The sequence below is a fragment of the Elaeis guineensis genome, chromosome 3 (genome assembly GCF_000442705.2).
Source record: "Elaeis guineensis isolate ETL-2024a chromosome 3, EG11, whole genome shotgun sequence".
Lineage (NCBI taxonomy): Eukaryota > Viridiplantae > Streptophyta > Magnoliopsida > Arecales > Arecaceae > Elaeis > Elaeis guineensis.
In genome coordinates this window covers 83317621-83333617 of record NC_025995.2, presented here as the reverse complement: position 1 = coordinate 83333617, position 15997 = coordinate 83317621, and positions in this window count along the sequence as shown.

Sequence of the window (15997 nt, the reverse complement as noted above, 5' to 3'; positions counted from 1 at the left end):
CACTTACCTATCTATTTTGGGAGATTAATTTTTGCATTAGGTTAACTTGTTGAACTCGAGCTAGCCCATCTTACTAGATTAGTTATAACCATTATAACTAATTAAGGAAGAGACCTGAATCAAATCTTTCTAATAAAATATTAAGTCTAGCAGTCTTCTACCATTATAGTTGTGTGGGCCCTTTTCGAGGTTGATTGTTCTCAACTGGATACAGTGGTTCAGTTGCATCAAAAGATGCAATGATGCTATTAGGCATGAGATGCTGCGGGATCGAGATGGGGTTGGGCTCAATATTTCGGACACGGTGAGAGTCCCAATGATGGCTCAATTTCGTGCAAATGGTGGGTCTGACTTAATTAAGGAATGGGCCAATATTTCAGGCACGGTGCGGCTTCACGAATTAGAGATCGAAGGTGACTGCATTATATTTGAAAAAATATTAGATAAGAGTTGTCTACTTATCAATTGATCCATCATCAATAACTGTTAGGTGAGATGGTGAGTCAATCGGTGAGACCGCAGCATCTACTAAAAACCTTTAATCATGGAGGTTTTCGTATGTCTACTCGAGGAGTGTGGGGATCCAAGTAAAATAGTAGAAGATCTAATTTATTTTTAAAATAAAATCTCTAAAATAAATTGGTTAAGTTAATTATAATATCTAACTAGAAACTTTGACTCTCTACAGGAATAATGTCTGCTTTAATCTCCTAATCAAAATCTTAAAAATCAATAGGTTGATCGGACCAAATTTTAAGTATTGGCTCCATAACTTAAAAATTATTTTGAGTTTCAAAAAATTAGCCTATGTCCTTGACTAGGACCTTCCCCCTCTACCAGCCAGTCTGACAGCTGATCAGAGAGTATATTATAAGAAGTAGTTGGACGATGACAATAAGATTAAATGCTACATGTTGGCATCAATGTCTAATGAATTGCAGCACCAACATGAGGATATGAGGACTGCCAGGCAAATGCTAGTTCACCTACAAGAGTTGTATGATGAACAAAGTCACACAGCTCACTATGAAGTGTCCAAGCGATTCTTCAAAGTGAAGATGCATAATGGGCAGTCAGTCCACGATAATTGTTTGACAATGATCAAGGACCTCGAAGAGCTTGAGAAGCTCGAGATGTTTATGGATAAAGACTTGCAGGTTGATCTGTTTTCATGGTCCTTGACTGATTCATATGGATAGTTTATTGTAAACTTCTACATGACTAAGATCCAGTGCACCATTTATGAGTTGGTTAATTTGTTAGTCACTATCGAGGAAATCTTGAAGAGTTCAAGGAGTTATGTACTTGCTATGGAGCAAACTTCTTTTTTCAAGAGAAAGTCTACTAGAAAGAAGAAAAAGTTCACAGAAAAACAAAAGGTGGGGAGCAAAATGAAGGAGAAGAAGGCGATTTCAAAGAAAAAAAATCATCGAGAAGGAAAAATATTTCCATTGTAACACTGATGGTCACTAGAAACGGAACTGTCCTGCTTACTTGGTGACCCTGAAAAATAAGAAGGAAGGTAGACCTTCTGAAGGTATGCTCGTCATAGAAACAAATCTAACGGTTTCTTCTGCATCTAGTTAGGTACTTGACTCTGGATCTAGTACTCATTTATGCATTTTTTATAGGATCTTGAGGACAGCAGAAGGATGAGGGATGGAAAAATGATCCTATGTGTTGGGAATGGAGCAAATGTTGCTACTGTGGCCGTAGGAACGTATCCTCTACGAATACTATCTGAAAATATTTATTATTGAGAGTGTTATTTTGTACCTACTGCGAGCAGGAATCTAATTTCTATCTCTTGCTTAATGTAAGAAGATTATATAATTAGTTTCTTTAAGGATCACTGTAATATTTATTTTGGAAATAATAAAGTTGGCAGTGGTTTCCTGATAAACGATCTCTTTTAGTTACATGTTGTATTTCTGTGAATTATGTCGAGCAAAATGTGAAAGCCATAGGTTCTAGACGTCCTAGAGACAATATAAATAAAAGGTATTCATGGCACCTAAGGCTAAGTCATATTGGAGAAGACAGGATTAACAGATTGATGAAAACTGGACTATTGGGTACTTGACTTTTGAGTGATATCCGATCTGTGAATCATGTCTTCAAAAAAAATGATCAAGCTATATTTTGTAGGACATGGAGAAATGGCCACTGAAATACTTGCTCTGGTGCATTCTGATGTTTGTGGCCCATTTGATGTGCCAATCAGAGAAGATTTTTTCTATTTCATTATCTTTATCGATGATTTTTTATGGTAGGGATATGTATACCTTATGCGTCACAAGTCTGAGGCCTTTGAAAAGTTTAAAGAATTTAGACATAAAGTGAAGAAACAAATTGGAAAGTCTTTTAAGACTCTTCGATCAGATTGAGAAGGTGAATACCTTAGTGGAGAGTTTTTAGATTATCTCAAGGAGTATGGCATAGTCTCATAGTGAACTTTGTCTGAAATATCTCAACTCAACAGGATTTCAAAATAGAAAAATCAGACTTTATTAGATATGGTCCGTTTTATGAAGACTTTCACAGACCTTCCTATTTTTCTTTGGGATATTGTCTTTTGACTACCATTTATGTATTGTATAAGGTTCGATCTAAAATCATTCCTACCACACCATATGAGATGTGGCATGATAAGAAATCAAGTCTGAGTCATCTCAAGATTTGGGATTGTCCAGTCTATGTCAAATGACAACTGGTAGATAAATTAGAAATCAGATCTCTTAGAGCTTGTTTTATTGGATATTCTAAAGAGTCATTAAGATATTATTTCTATCTTCCAAAAGATCACAATGTGATTATGAGTCGATATACAGTCTTTCTTGAAAAATAGTTTATTTAAGATGGAGACATAGAAAAATAGATTACCCTCGAGGAGAAAGTTTTCGAAGAGCAGCGAGCCTTGAAACCTGAGAAACCAATTCAGTCTGAGCCGATTCACATACTTCCTCCTCTACCTCTAAAAAAAATAAATTTGAAAAATAAAAATTACCAGTGTTGGGTATAAAATCCCCCCCAGTCGAAGTTCGTGTCAGGAGTGACCACTCAGGGATTCTACCGGCGTCCGACCTTTGGCGACATCCCTCCGGCAATCGAGCCTCAGCAGCATTCCCAAGTTCTGCCGATGGATAAACCCCCTCCAGCGTCGACCAGATTCTTCACGACGGACGGACTCCTACGGGAGCCGGACTTCATCCCCAACTTCGACTACAGGAAGACTTCGTCCGGACTCCTACGGGAGTCGGGCTTCGTCCCCGACTTCGACTACTGGAAGACTTCATCCGGACTCCTATGGGAGCCGGACTTCGTCCCCGACTTCGACTACAGGAAGACTTCGTCCGGACTCCTATGGGAGCCAGACTTCGTCCCCGACTTTGACTACAGGAAGACTTCGTCCGGACTCCTATGGGAGCCGAACTTCGTCCCCGACTTCGACTACAGGAAGACTTCGTCCGGACTCCTACGGGAGCCGGACTTTGTCCCCGCCTGCAGAAAGCCTCCAACTGGGCTCCTACAGCAAATGGCCCTCGCCTATAGTACTAACGCTCAAGGCACCCAACAGCCATGACTCTGCTCCACTCTCCGCAACAAACTCCACGTGGCGAGCCATGGTGACAACCATGACTCCCCCCATTACTCTTCATAATAAACTCTTCCTGGCCCTGAGCGACCCACTACTAGGCGGTTACAAACGTCGCTATCAATCCGTTGCTCCCTCTGCCTATAAAAAGGGGGCCCCAGATACGTTATTCTCTAAGCTCTAATTTCTATCCCAAAACTCTGCTAAAATTTTCGTTCGAGCACTCCATTCTTGTTGAGGCAGAGAACTGACTTGAGCGTCGGAGGATCTTGCCGGAGCAACCCCAACTCCGATTTAGACTCCTTTTGCAGGTCCCGACGGCGACTGCTACTCCCTTGACTCCAGCTTCTCCGACGCAGGTGGATTTTTGCACCAACAACTAGAAAGAAAGCCAAGGGGTCTACTCACAGAGTGTGACAGCCAAAAATTTTACATGCCGTTAAGTCCTTTTAGCCATGAGTCGATTCATGGGGTCGACTCAAAAATATAAACCTGTTTTTCTTACAAAATATACTTCCAAAAATGTTGAAATTGCCTCCAATAGATTACACATCTTTTATTCTTGCTCTTGAGACTTTCGAATCAGATCTGATAAAATTATGATTTTATCCCTGAAATATAATAAATCTTTTTTCAAGCCAAAATCATTAATAATCTCCTCAAATACTTTGTAACCATCAAAATCAATTCAAAGAACAACATTCGATATATTATTATTTACGTTATAATTTTTATAGTCCTTTCAGCATAACTTTTTCTCTCCTAATGTTCTGAGACACGTTCGAGTATGTGTATCCATATGCACAAATCATAATATCCGATCACTTAAAATTAAATAATATAAAATGAAATCAATATTTAATATTATTAGATAGAATAAAAATATCAAACGTACAAAAAAAATAGTATAATAAAAATGTAAAAAATACTAAATACAAATATAACAAAGACTAAGTCCCACAAGGATGTCGCGGTGCCCGTGGTCGCTTGGACCTTCTCAGGAAGGTCCTCGCCGACTTCTCCTGCTGTGATGGCTCCTCCCCTATATCAGTGGAAGAGATCTGCTGATCATGCTGCTCAGGAATAACTGATGCTGTCGGATCATCTACGGACTGAGAGACCAGTTCAACTCTCTCATCTGGATACACAGATGGATCTGAAAAGAAAGTATCATATTCATGTGGCCAACTGGTACCCGGTGATGTCATCTGGAGGATGTAGGAAGAAGAAGGCGCTGCCATCTGTGGATCAAAAGGTGGTGGCATCTGTGCAGCATCGAATGATGACATCTGCGGAATATGCGGTGATGGCATATGTGAAACATATGGTGATGGCGTATAACTCATATCTGACACCGGAGCTGCTCCATACCAAGGTGCACAAGTATGTAGATCAACACCAATCGCCATCAATGTTCTGAAACTTGTTCTCTCTATCTCCCACAGTATCCGAATCCGCTCATCCTCATCAGTCGTAGATAAAGCACGACGAGTGTCCAACACGAGATCCGACATAGAATCAGTCTACAAAATAAAAATAAAACAGTCAGTATAAAATAGTCAGTATAGTGTAAAATATAAAACAAAAATATAACACAAATAACATAAAGTAATTTTCGTAATCTTACCAAAAGACACACAGTAGAACTCTCGCCCTCGTATCCAGAAACTGCATACTGAGACTGTCCAATGACTCGCACCGTAATGCTAAAAAATCAAGCCATGTAGTCATCAGTATATGAACGGCCTCTCAAAATAGGATTACCATGAACAATGTGATCTCGACGTGCATCCCAAATATCGATATACTGTGCATGTCTGATACGCCAGTCAATACGAGCTCTCCCTCGTCGATCAATACGATGAAGTCTCTGACTGGTATCAAACTGCTTTGGGATGCCCTGAGTCTGACCAAACTGCCGCAGGACACGATCGGGAAGATGCCACTCTACCACATCAAAACAAATAAGTGGCACCCTAGCAGTCTATATGTCGTGTCCAACTGTACACATATGCGGAAGTATAGTCCATATGTCTGTGGCCGGCGGCCAAGGAGAAGGGAGAGAGAGAGGAAGAGAGAGAGAGAGGAAGAGAGAGAGGAGGGAGCCGGGGCCCACCGTCGGGATGCGCGGCCCACCGTCGGCCGTCTGTGGCCGACGGCCAAGGAGAAGGGAGAGAGAGAGGAAGAGGGAAAGGAGGGGGCCGAGGCCCACCGTCGGGGCGCGCGGCCCGCCGTCGGGAAGCGCGGCCTGCCGCCGGGACGCACGGCCCGTCGTCGGCATGAGAGAAATGGGAAAAGAGAGAGAGGGGAAGAGGGAGAGAGAGAGAGGAAGAGGGAGAGAGAGGTGGGAAGAGCTCACCGCCACCGAGAGCTCGCCACCGGAGAGACGCCGAAGAAGATGGAGAAGGGAGAAGGGAGAAGAGAGAAGGAGAAGAAGGAGAAGGGAGAAGGGGGAAAAAGGGGTTTGGGGAGGAGAAAACGTCATTCTCTTTGGCGTTTTCTCCTTTTTTTTGATTTTTTTAATTTTTTTTATTTCTTTAATTATTTATTTATGATCTTTTAATAAATAAATTTAATTAAATAATGAAGATAATAATTTAAATGATAATTTTTAATTTAAATTTAAATTAATTTTTTTTTTATTTATAATTATAATTCTTATTTTATTACTATTATTTATTTATTTTTTTATGATATTTTTTTTAAATTTATTTTAAAATTTTTATCATTTGAAATTATAATTTCAGTTTTCTTCCATTTTTATCTTTTTAGCATTCTATTACGTATTCTTTTCCTTTACTTAAAATATTTTTTAAAAAATTATATTTAAATTAATTTAATTATTTAAAATGATATTTTTTATTTCAATTATAATTATAATTTTTATTTTTTAAAATTAAAAATTAAAAATTATATTTTTTAATTAGAATTATAATTCCTATTTTTTTCAATTCTATTTTTTTCTTTTCTTTCTTTTTTAGGGTATTTTTTATTTTTTTATAATATTTTTTTCTTTTCTTGAGATAATTTTTTTACAATAATTTAAAATTTTTTTTTTAAAGTTCAATTTACAATTTTTTTCCACATTTTTCCTCATTTTTTCACTTTTTTATGCATTTATTCTTTTATCAAAATTTAATTCAAATTAAATTTTTTTAAGTCGCATTTATAATTATATAATTTTTTTATTTTTTTACGTTTCTTTCTGTTTTTATGAAATTTTTTTAGGCTATTTTTTCAATTTTTTTCGAATTCTTTTTAAATAAATTAATTTTAATTTGAGAAAATAATTTGAAATAATATTTTTATTTCAATTAATCTTTAAAATTTTATTTGTTATTAAATTTTAAATTATAATTTTTATTTTTTTTGATTTTTTAAAAAAATTTATTTTTTAATGGTACTTTTTATTTTTTAATTTTTTTTAAAATTTTTTTGACAAGCATTTGAAATGAAATGATGTTTTTCAATTAAATTTAAAATTTTTATTTCTTTCATATTTCTTTCTCTTTTTTTTCATTTTCTATGATATTTTTTATTTTTAAATTTCTTAAGATTTTTTTTAGACATTTTTTAAAAAAAATTTGAAAAAAATATCTAAAATTATTTTTTTTATTTGAATTATAAATTCAAATCTTTATATTTTAAATTTCAATCAAAATTAAAATTTTAATTTATTTATTAATTTAAAAATTTAAAAATTATTTTTTTCCATTCTTTTCCGATTTTTTCCTTTTTTTTTGGTGGGAAAAATTGAAAACGCTATTTTGAATGGCGTTTTTAAAAATGTCATTTTAAATGACGTTTTATTTATTTATTTTTTTTTGGAGATGATGCCATGGTGGAAAAAAAAGCTGACGTGGAAGGGGAAAAAACGTCATTCAAAATGACGTTTTTTTCTTTTGCATTACTTTGATAAAAAAAGTTAGATTTTGAATTATTTTTATAAATAATTTTTTTTTTATATTATTTTGGAAAAGAACTCTTATAGAGTGAGAGGTTTTTGGTGTAGGTCCGATGGTTTTGGTGCATGGTAGTGTGAGTTTTGAAATTGTAGAAGTAGGTTTGTAACGATAATAGGAACAAAAAAAGCTATCTAAGATAATAGGAACAAGAAGGCTAGGCATTGTAGAGTGAAGAAGTAGGTTTGTAATGATACTAGGAAGTTCAAAGGAGGTGGTTGCATCCAATTCAAAATTTGAAAGAGGCATGATTTAGGTTGGAAACAGCTGTAGGACAGCTCATAACTTTGAGAGAGGCGACCACTGATGTGAGTTTTACCAAGGCATTGCTTGTCAGATCAGCTAGGTGTGGACGTTTCCATCATGGAAACTTGTGCTTCACCTCTTTGATGAACTACTGCTGGAATGGGGGTAAGGGCACCATCCTATGTTGGACGAGGGGTTTTAGTTGGCCACTGCATGCCAGAATTTCTAGTCACAATCACTGAGTTCTCCTTGATCATCACCCTGAGAGACAGAGGAATCAAAATACGGGTTTTGTGGAGAAGAGAAGTTTACCACTACTCTGACGGTGTGTGTAAAAGGTCCCTCGGTAACTTTGATGACCTCCGGAACGTCCTCCAGGTTCCCACAAAAGAATTATACATCAAAACTTGAAAGATCATCCAAGTGAAGGCTTGATCTGCTCGCTCGAAACAGGATGCCAAAGCTCAAGATAATACCAGCAACTGCTTTCGCATTCCAGTAGGTGAGAGGGAGATTATATCGCACATACCTTGTACCTTAAGTTACGTGGAGTATCGCCTTTGCATTGGTTCTATTGATTTACTATTAAGGAGAAGCCATCACCCCATATGTGCCCCATGGCCTTGGGCTACATCATGTCGTTAGAAGGACAAGAAACACAAAAGTGATTATTCTTGGCTAACCTCTTGGTGTTCCATGACCCTACCACTTTGGCTTTAAGGGCAAGGATGGCAGGGACATCGTCGACCTCGATCGGTCGTCCAAAAGATTTGACGAAGGTGACTCTATTGAGGTATGTTGATGCCTCCATCATTTCGGCGGTGAAAGGAAGGCAGACTTTGCTGCGGCGCTAGGGGTGAGGGTTTAGAGAGGGTGCCAATATGATTACGATCAGGATGGGTCATGGGTTGTGCTTGGGATTGTTGGGCGGTTGTTGCATGTGGAGGCATAGCCATAGAAGCTTTCTTTGAGACGAGAGCACGTGGGAATTGAAGAATGGATGGGTTAGGTGGTGTGCATGGTTGGCGGCATTTACAAGCTTTGGTTGAGTGCCTGAACCTAAGACAGGCAAAACATTTAATGGGGTTTCTACGGGCTTATTTGGTTTGTAGAATTTTTTTTGAAAAAAAGTAATTTTTTAAAAATAAAATTTTGATATATTTAATTGATAATAAAAAATAATTTATTATAAAATAATTTATATTTGGTTGGATAATTATTTTTTTAAAAAAATTATATAAAATATCTATTATATTTAAGACTGTAAACGGATCGAGTTAATCCGTGATCCGATCCGATCCGACTCGATTAGACTCGATCCGAATCCATTTAAAAGACCCATAGAGTCGGGTCAGGTTCAAAAATTGGACCCGTTCATCTTTCCGGATCGGGTCTGAATTTTCTGAATTTGGACCTGACCCGACCCGACTCATGGAGACTTTTGGGTTAATTTGGATCTCAAGATATATGATCCGATCTGACCCGAACCGGATCCAAATATAAGACCCGAACTTAGTTAGAATGACTCATCCAAATAAGAATTTGGGCTTGGGCCAAAAGAGTGACTCACCCAAATTCTTTCTTAAATCTCTTACTAAAATCTTTAATACTATCACACTATCACAAGATCATTAATGCACTGCACAAGAAATATCATTCTTACAGCTAATCTCGGAACTTTTCTAAAAGTCCTTCCATAAACACAAAGTAAATTGAGAACATACCAACAGTTGTTCATAATTAAAATATCTAGTTACTTGTTTACTGTTGTACATTATTATTGCCTTAGGGATGGTATACAATATCCACTATCAATGGTGAAGTGAGAAGACGTAGGAAGAGAGGAGATGAGAGAATATCTATATGAAAAGATAGATATAGCCATGCTATTTTGCTGTTGATGTGACCTCTAATTTCACTTTATGTAGATTTTTAAATTCATGACCCGATCCGACCCGAATTAGATCCAAACCGGACCTGCATTTTATGGATTGGGACTGGGTTATATATGGACCCAGCCCGACCCGAATGATTCAATGGGTCTGTTGGTGCAGAATTCTACCGATGTCGGAGAAGCTGGAGTCGAGGGGATCACGGCCGCCGTTGGGACCTGCAAGGAAAGTCTAAATCGGAGTTGGGGGTGCTCCAGCAAGACCCTTCGACGTTCAAGTCAGTACTCTGCCTCAACAGAAATGGAGCACTCGAATGAGATTTTAGCAGAGTTTAGAGATAGTGCTTAGAGCTTAGAGGAAAACGTATCTGGGGGGTCTCTTTTATAGATGGGAGAGCATAACCGATTGACAGCGACGTCCGTAACTGCCTGGTAGTGGACCGTTAGGGGCCACGTGGAGTTTGTTACGGAGAGTGGAGTGGTGTCTGTTGTCGCGACTTGCCGGAGAGTGGTGGGGCCATGTGGAGTTTGTTACAGAGAGTGGAGTGGTGTCCGTTGTCACGACTTGCCGGAGAGTTCGGGCCGGATGGCTGAAGCTCGATTGGGATGCCTGGTGGAGCGGAATAGCTCTCTGTCTCAGCAATCTAAGAGAAGCTCGGATGTTTCCGAGGTTGCTGACGAGTTAACTGTTGTTGGGTGCCTTAGGTGTTGATGCTGCAGATGGAAGTCATCTACTGTAGAAGTCCGGACGAAAACTTTCTGTTCGAGGAATTCGGCTGGAGTCCGATTGCTAGAGAAGTCCGTCTGAAATTTGTTTGGTGTAGAAGCTTGTCTGAAGACTGTCCGTTGGAGAGGTCCGGTTGCATGAGGAATCCGATAGAAGGTCGGCCGATAGCGAAATTCGGAAGGCGCTATAGAAGGTTGACCGATAGAAGAGTCCGGAAGGCATTGTGGAAGTTCGTCTGCTGGAGGAGTTTGGAGGACACTGTGGAAGGTCGACCACTGGAGGGGTCCGGAGAGAATTTGTCCGTTGGAGGGGTCTGGTTGGCACTATTGAAGTCCGATTGGCGCTGTTGAAAGTTGATGGCTGGAGAGGTACGGAAGACATCGGAGACAGTCGGTCATTGTAGAAATCCGATTGCTGGAGCCCGTCCGTTGTAGAAGTTCGTCTGGAATCCATCCGCTGTAAAAGTTCGGACGGAGTCCGGTTCTTGCAGAAGTCAGGAAGGAGGCTACTTACTGTAGAAGCTCGGATGGAGACTGGTTGTCGTGGAAGCTCGGATGGAGACCGCTTATTGTAGAAGCTCGGATGGAGACCAGTTGTCATGGAAGCCCGGATGAAGACTGCTTATTGTAGAAGCTCGGCTGAAGTCCACTTGCAATAGAAGTTCAGATAGAATTCGCTTACTGTAGAAGCTCGGATAAAATTTGGAAGGCGATCGACCACTGTAGAAACTTGGATGGAGTCCGATTACTGTAGAAGTCCTACTGCTGGAGAAGTTCGGACATTGACGAAGTCCGGAAGAAGCTCGGAGTTAAATCGATCGTGACGGGAGGAAGTCTGGAAGAGATTCGGAGAGTAGTCAATCACTATAGAAAATCGGCTGATAGTGAAGCCCAGAGAGCATTTGGAGCAGTCTGATAGACGATTGAAGGAGCTCATTATTGGAGAAGTCCGGAGGGTATGATAGGAGTTCGTCCGTTGGAGGAATCTGGAGGACACTGTGGAAGGTCGACTGCTGGAGGAGTCCGGATGGTACTGTGGAAGCTCGGACGGTCGGGGGAATTCAGAAAGATGCCGCACAAGGTCGGAAGCCGGAAGAGTCCTGGGAGGGTTGGCCTCTTACGAACTTCGGTTGGGGTTATTTTATACCCAACAGGATCAATAAATTCGGCTATGGACCCGACTCGATCCAATCTAATTTTTTATTGGGATGGGTATGGGTCCAATATCAAGACCCGATCAAGAAATTGGGTCGAGTCAGGATCACTCAAGACCCGATCCGACCCGACCCGTTTGCAGGCCTAATTATATTCTTAGTAGATATAAAACTATACTTTTTTGCTCATAAATTTTATATAAATATAATATTATATTTATATAATATAAATATAATAATATATTATAATATAACATTAGACCATAATAATTTATTATGTTAATATAATATTAATATAAAATTAACATTTAATATAATAAATTTATTAATGTAGATATAAATATAATATTATATAAATATAATTATAAATATAAATATATTAATATTAATAAAAATATTATATTAATATAAATATTAAGATATAATAAATATTACAATATTAATATTAATATTATATTATATTAATATTATTCTTTCATCTTAACTATCTATTGATATTTTAAAAAATTTAGTTATGGATCTTAAAAAAATATTTTGAAAAAAAAATTTATTATTTTTTATTCTATAAAAAATATCAAAACTCATATTTTTATAAATTTTTATTCTCGTAAATATTGAAAGTGATTTTTCATGAATTTTTTTTTAATTTTTTTTCTCTTAAAATTTTAATCAAACAAGAGGTTGCTTTCTATCTCTCGGAATTATCTCTTCCCTCTCCATTTTCCGTCAACCAAACAAGTCCATAATGGCCGAGTCCTCGCAACGGAAGCAAACACCCAATTTGAAAGGGCGACGCATTAGGTTTGGGTTTTGGTGGTGACGAGAATAGTGGAGAGATTGCTGTAGCATGGGATGATTCGAAGGGGAGGAACCTTACCTTGGATCGGGGTACCAGTGGGGGCAGGTTTATCTGTGGTGGTCCCGTTGGTGGTGGTGGAAGGGATGAAGGGGCTTTGAGAACTTCAATAAGGTGAGGGGCATGTGAACAACTCGAGGATGAGTTGGTTTTCTTGCTGAGGCATGGAGAGATGTGGTTATAGATTCTACATTTTCTTGCCTGCTTGGATCGCTTGAAGATGACACACATCTAGTCACTGGAAAAGGACTTTCATTTTTGAGTCCTTCCTAAGTGGTGCAGATGCGCGATGGAGCTTGATGTGAAGGGATGGAAATGGGGATAGGCTGTGGTATTTACTCTGTCCTCTTTATTGTAGTATGTTGGGATAGGAGTGTGATGCTTTTGGATACCCAGAGGTGTAAGGTCAATGCCAATTAATGGGGTTTTGTAACCAGTGGGATGGGGAGGCCATTGGGATGAGAGCTGTGGGTGAAGGTATGGGGGTGTATGGAACTGACCTTGGAGTCGTTGGATTTGCCAGAGGTTTTTGTGGGAGTTTGCCTTAGATGATAGGTGACTGTAGAGGGGAGAGGGAGTAGGGTGCTGGGAGGTTGGTGTGCGACATGCGTTTGCTTTGATGTTGCAACGAAGAAGATGGCTGGGGGAAGCATGGAGGGGGAAGGAAGCCATTTGACTCTACTGGCTAGCTTTCCCTCTTATTGTCTTATTTATATCCTCATTACTATTGCAATCCATAGCCTATTTCCTCGTTGTCATCTTACCTTCTTCAATCTGAACTTTTGCACTCGAAGAGAAAAGAAAAGAATTACAAATACGAAAGAGCATTAGTAAGCAAAAGAGTGACCACTCCAAAAAGAGAAGAGTGCCGGAAAAGGAATGTAAAAAAGGTGATTTAAGAGGAAAACAAAAAAAGAACTGTCAGTCTGATAGAGAGTGTAAGAAAATGAATGAGTTAATATCTATTTTAACTCTATCAAGAAATGAAATGTTGCAATTTATGTTATTGGTTCACTCAAATCTGCAGGTGGTTGCTCTGATCGCCTGTATGTATTATGCAGATAAGCATATAATGAGTATACTACTATATTAGATGATCTCTGCCTTCAAGCTTTCGATCTACGTTATTTGGAGGTGTTTCATTAGTTTCAGTACCATGAAGGTAGCTTTTCCCACCAGACCTCATGTTTGGAACACTTCACATCTTCTGACAGGGCCCTCCTTATATTCTTTATCATATCACAAAGGCATTTTACCTTCACTGCTGGTTACAATGCAAGGATTCTACAATATTTGGTGCTGGATTTCAGGTGTACATGAAACTTTTTTAATTGCTTGGCTTCACATACTTGGAAGTTCATTAGTCATTATAAGAATTTACTCTTAGGAAAAGAAGAGGAATAGAATTGCAGAAATTGGTTGTTTCATTAAGTTGTTGATGATTACAATATATACATCAATGTACAACAATATTGATAGTTGAGATCCTATCACCATACAACCATATGCATTTAAAAATAGAAAAATAAACTACAATAGATTATATGATAAGAACAGAATATAAACAAACCAAACTGAATAGAAATGAATTCTGAACTGGACAGCAATTCACTGGCATCAATCTTTCTCTAATCTCCAATACTCCCCCTCAAGTTGGTGAGTGCAAATTCACTACACCTAACTTGCTGATTATTGAAGAGCAAGTCTTGCCACCAAGAGCTTTGGTAAAACATCTGCAAGTTGGTATTTAGAAAGCATATATGTTGCAACCAAAGCCCTATGCTTGATATGATCTTGAATGAAGTGGTGATTGATTTCTATGTGCTTCATACATTCATGAAATACTGGATTAGAAGCAATATGAAGGGCAGCTTGATTGTCACAATACATTTGCATGAGACCTTGCAGGTGGATAGGAAATACACCAACAAGACTACACAACCAAAAAGTTCATTGCAAGTGGTTGCCATGGCACGATACTTTGTCTCTGCTGTTGATCTTGACACCATGCTCTGTTTCTTAGTGCCCATGAAATTGGAGAAGAACCAAGGTAGATAAAATATCCAGTAAGAGACTATCTGGTCATAGGGTAACTTGTCCAATCTGCATCACAAAATCCATGAATTTAAAAAATATTGATAGGCTGCAACGTCAACCCCTGGCCTGGTGTACCTTTAAGATATCGAAGCACCCACATAGCCGCATCCATATGCTCAGTACAAGGTAGGTGCATAAATTGAGATAAAATGTTACAGCATAAGAAATGTCTGGCCTTGTGACCGTGAGATAGATCAACCTCCCAACAAGACGTATATAACATGAAGGATCAAATAAAGGAGTACCCAATTTGTTGTTAGCTTCAAATTTTGCTCCATAGGAATCACAGAAGGCTTGGCATCTAACATACCTGTTTCAGATAAAATATCCAAAACATATTTTTTTTTGAGACAAGAATAAGCCATCTAGGCCATGTGCCACTTTAATTCCAAGGAAATACTTTAATTTTTCTAAATCTTTGAGATGAAGGCATTTATGAAGATAGCATTTGAATGCTAGATAGGATGCTTCATCATTGCCAGCTAACAACAAATCATCAACATAAACCAATATTGCCATATATAAGTCACCTCACTTGAGTGTAAAGAGTGAATAATCTGCATATGATGTTTGAAGCCATAAGCCTTCAAAGCAGTTGACAGCTTTGTGAACCAATTCCTTGATGCTTGACGAAGACCATATAAGGAACGTTGCAGACAACATACATATCCAGTTGGTATTGTCATGGCTGGAGGAGGCTTCATGTAAACTTCTTCATCCAAGTCTCTACGTAGGAACACATTATTGACGTCCATTTGATGCAACCTCCACCTTTTAGATGTAGCAACAGTGAGGAAGCATCTCACGATCACTAATTTTGCTATTGGTGCAAACGTCTCTTAGAAATTCAGCCCCTCAACCTAATATATCCTTTTGCAATGAGTCTTACTTTAAAATGTTCTACTGTGTCATCTATTTGTATTGATTTTATATACCCAGTTGCACCCGATTGCTTTCTTGCTGATGGAAGTGTGGTTAGCTTCCATGTTTGATTGTCTTCCAATGCTTTGATCTCCTTCGCCATAGCTTCCTGCCACCTTAGATCATGATATGCTTCTTGAAAGTTCTTTGGCTCTATGCTGCTGTTAAAGATGCCAGAAAAGCTGGATGTGAATCATGAAAGTGATCATATGATAGATAATGCATTGAAAAATATAGACGATTTCATGTATGTATTTCAAAAATTTTTAAAATAAATCGTAGTGGAAAGCAACTAGATTAATCTTATTAATCTAACATGCATATGATCAGATTAATAAATCAATCTACTCTAGGATCTATGATATGATATTTCACATATAAAATCTGAAAAATCAGAAAATAAAATCTGCATTCATACGTGTGAGCAGTAGATCAAATCTACTTCTAATCTAAGTTCAAAACTCCATACTTAGTACGGATCGACGATCGTCGCTGCTGAGAGACGTGGTAAAGAGATTTCGTTGGTTGCTCACAGCCGCACACGTGTCC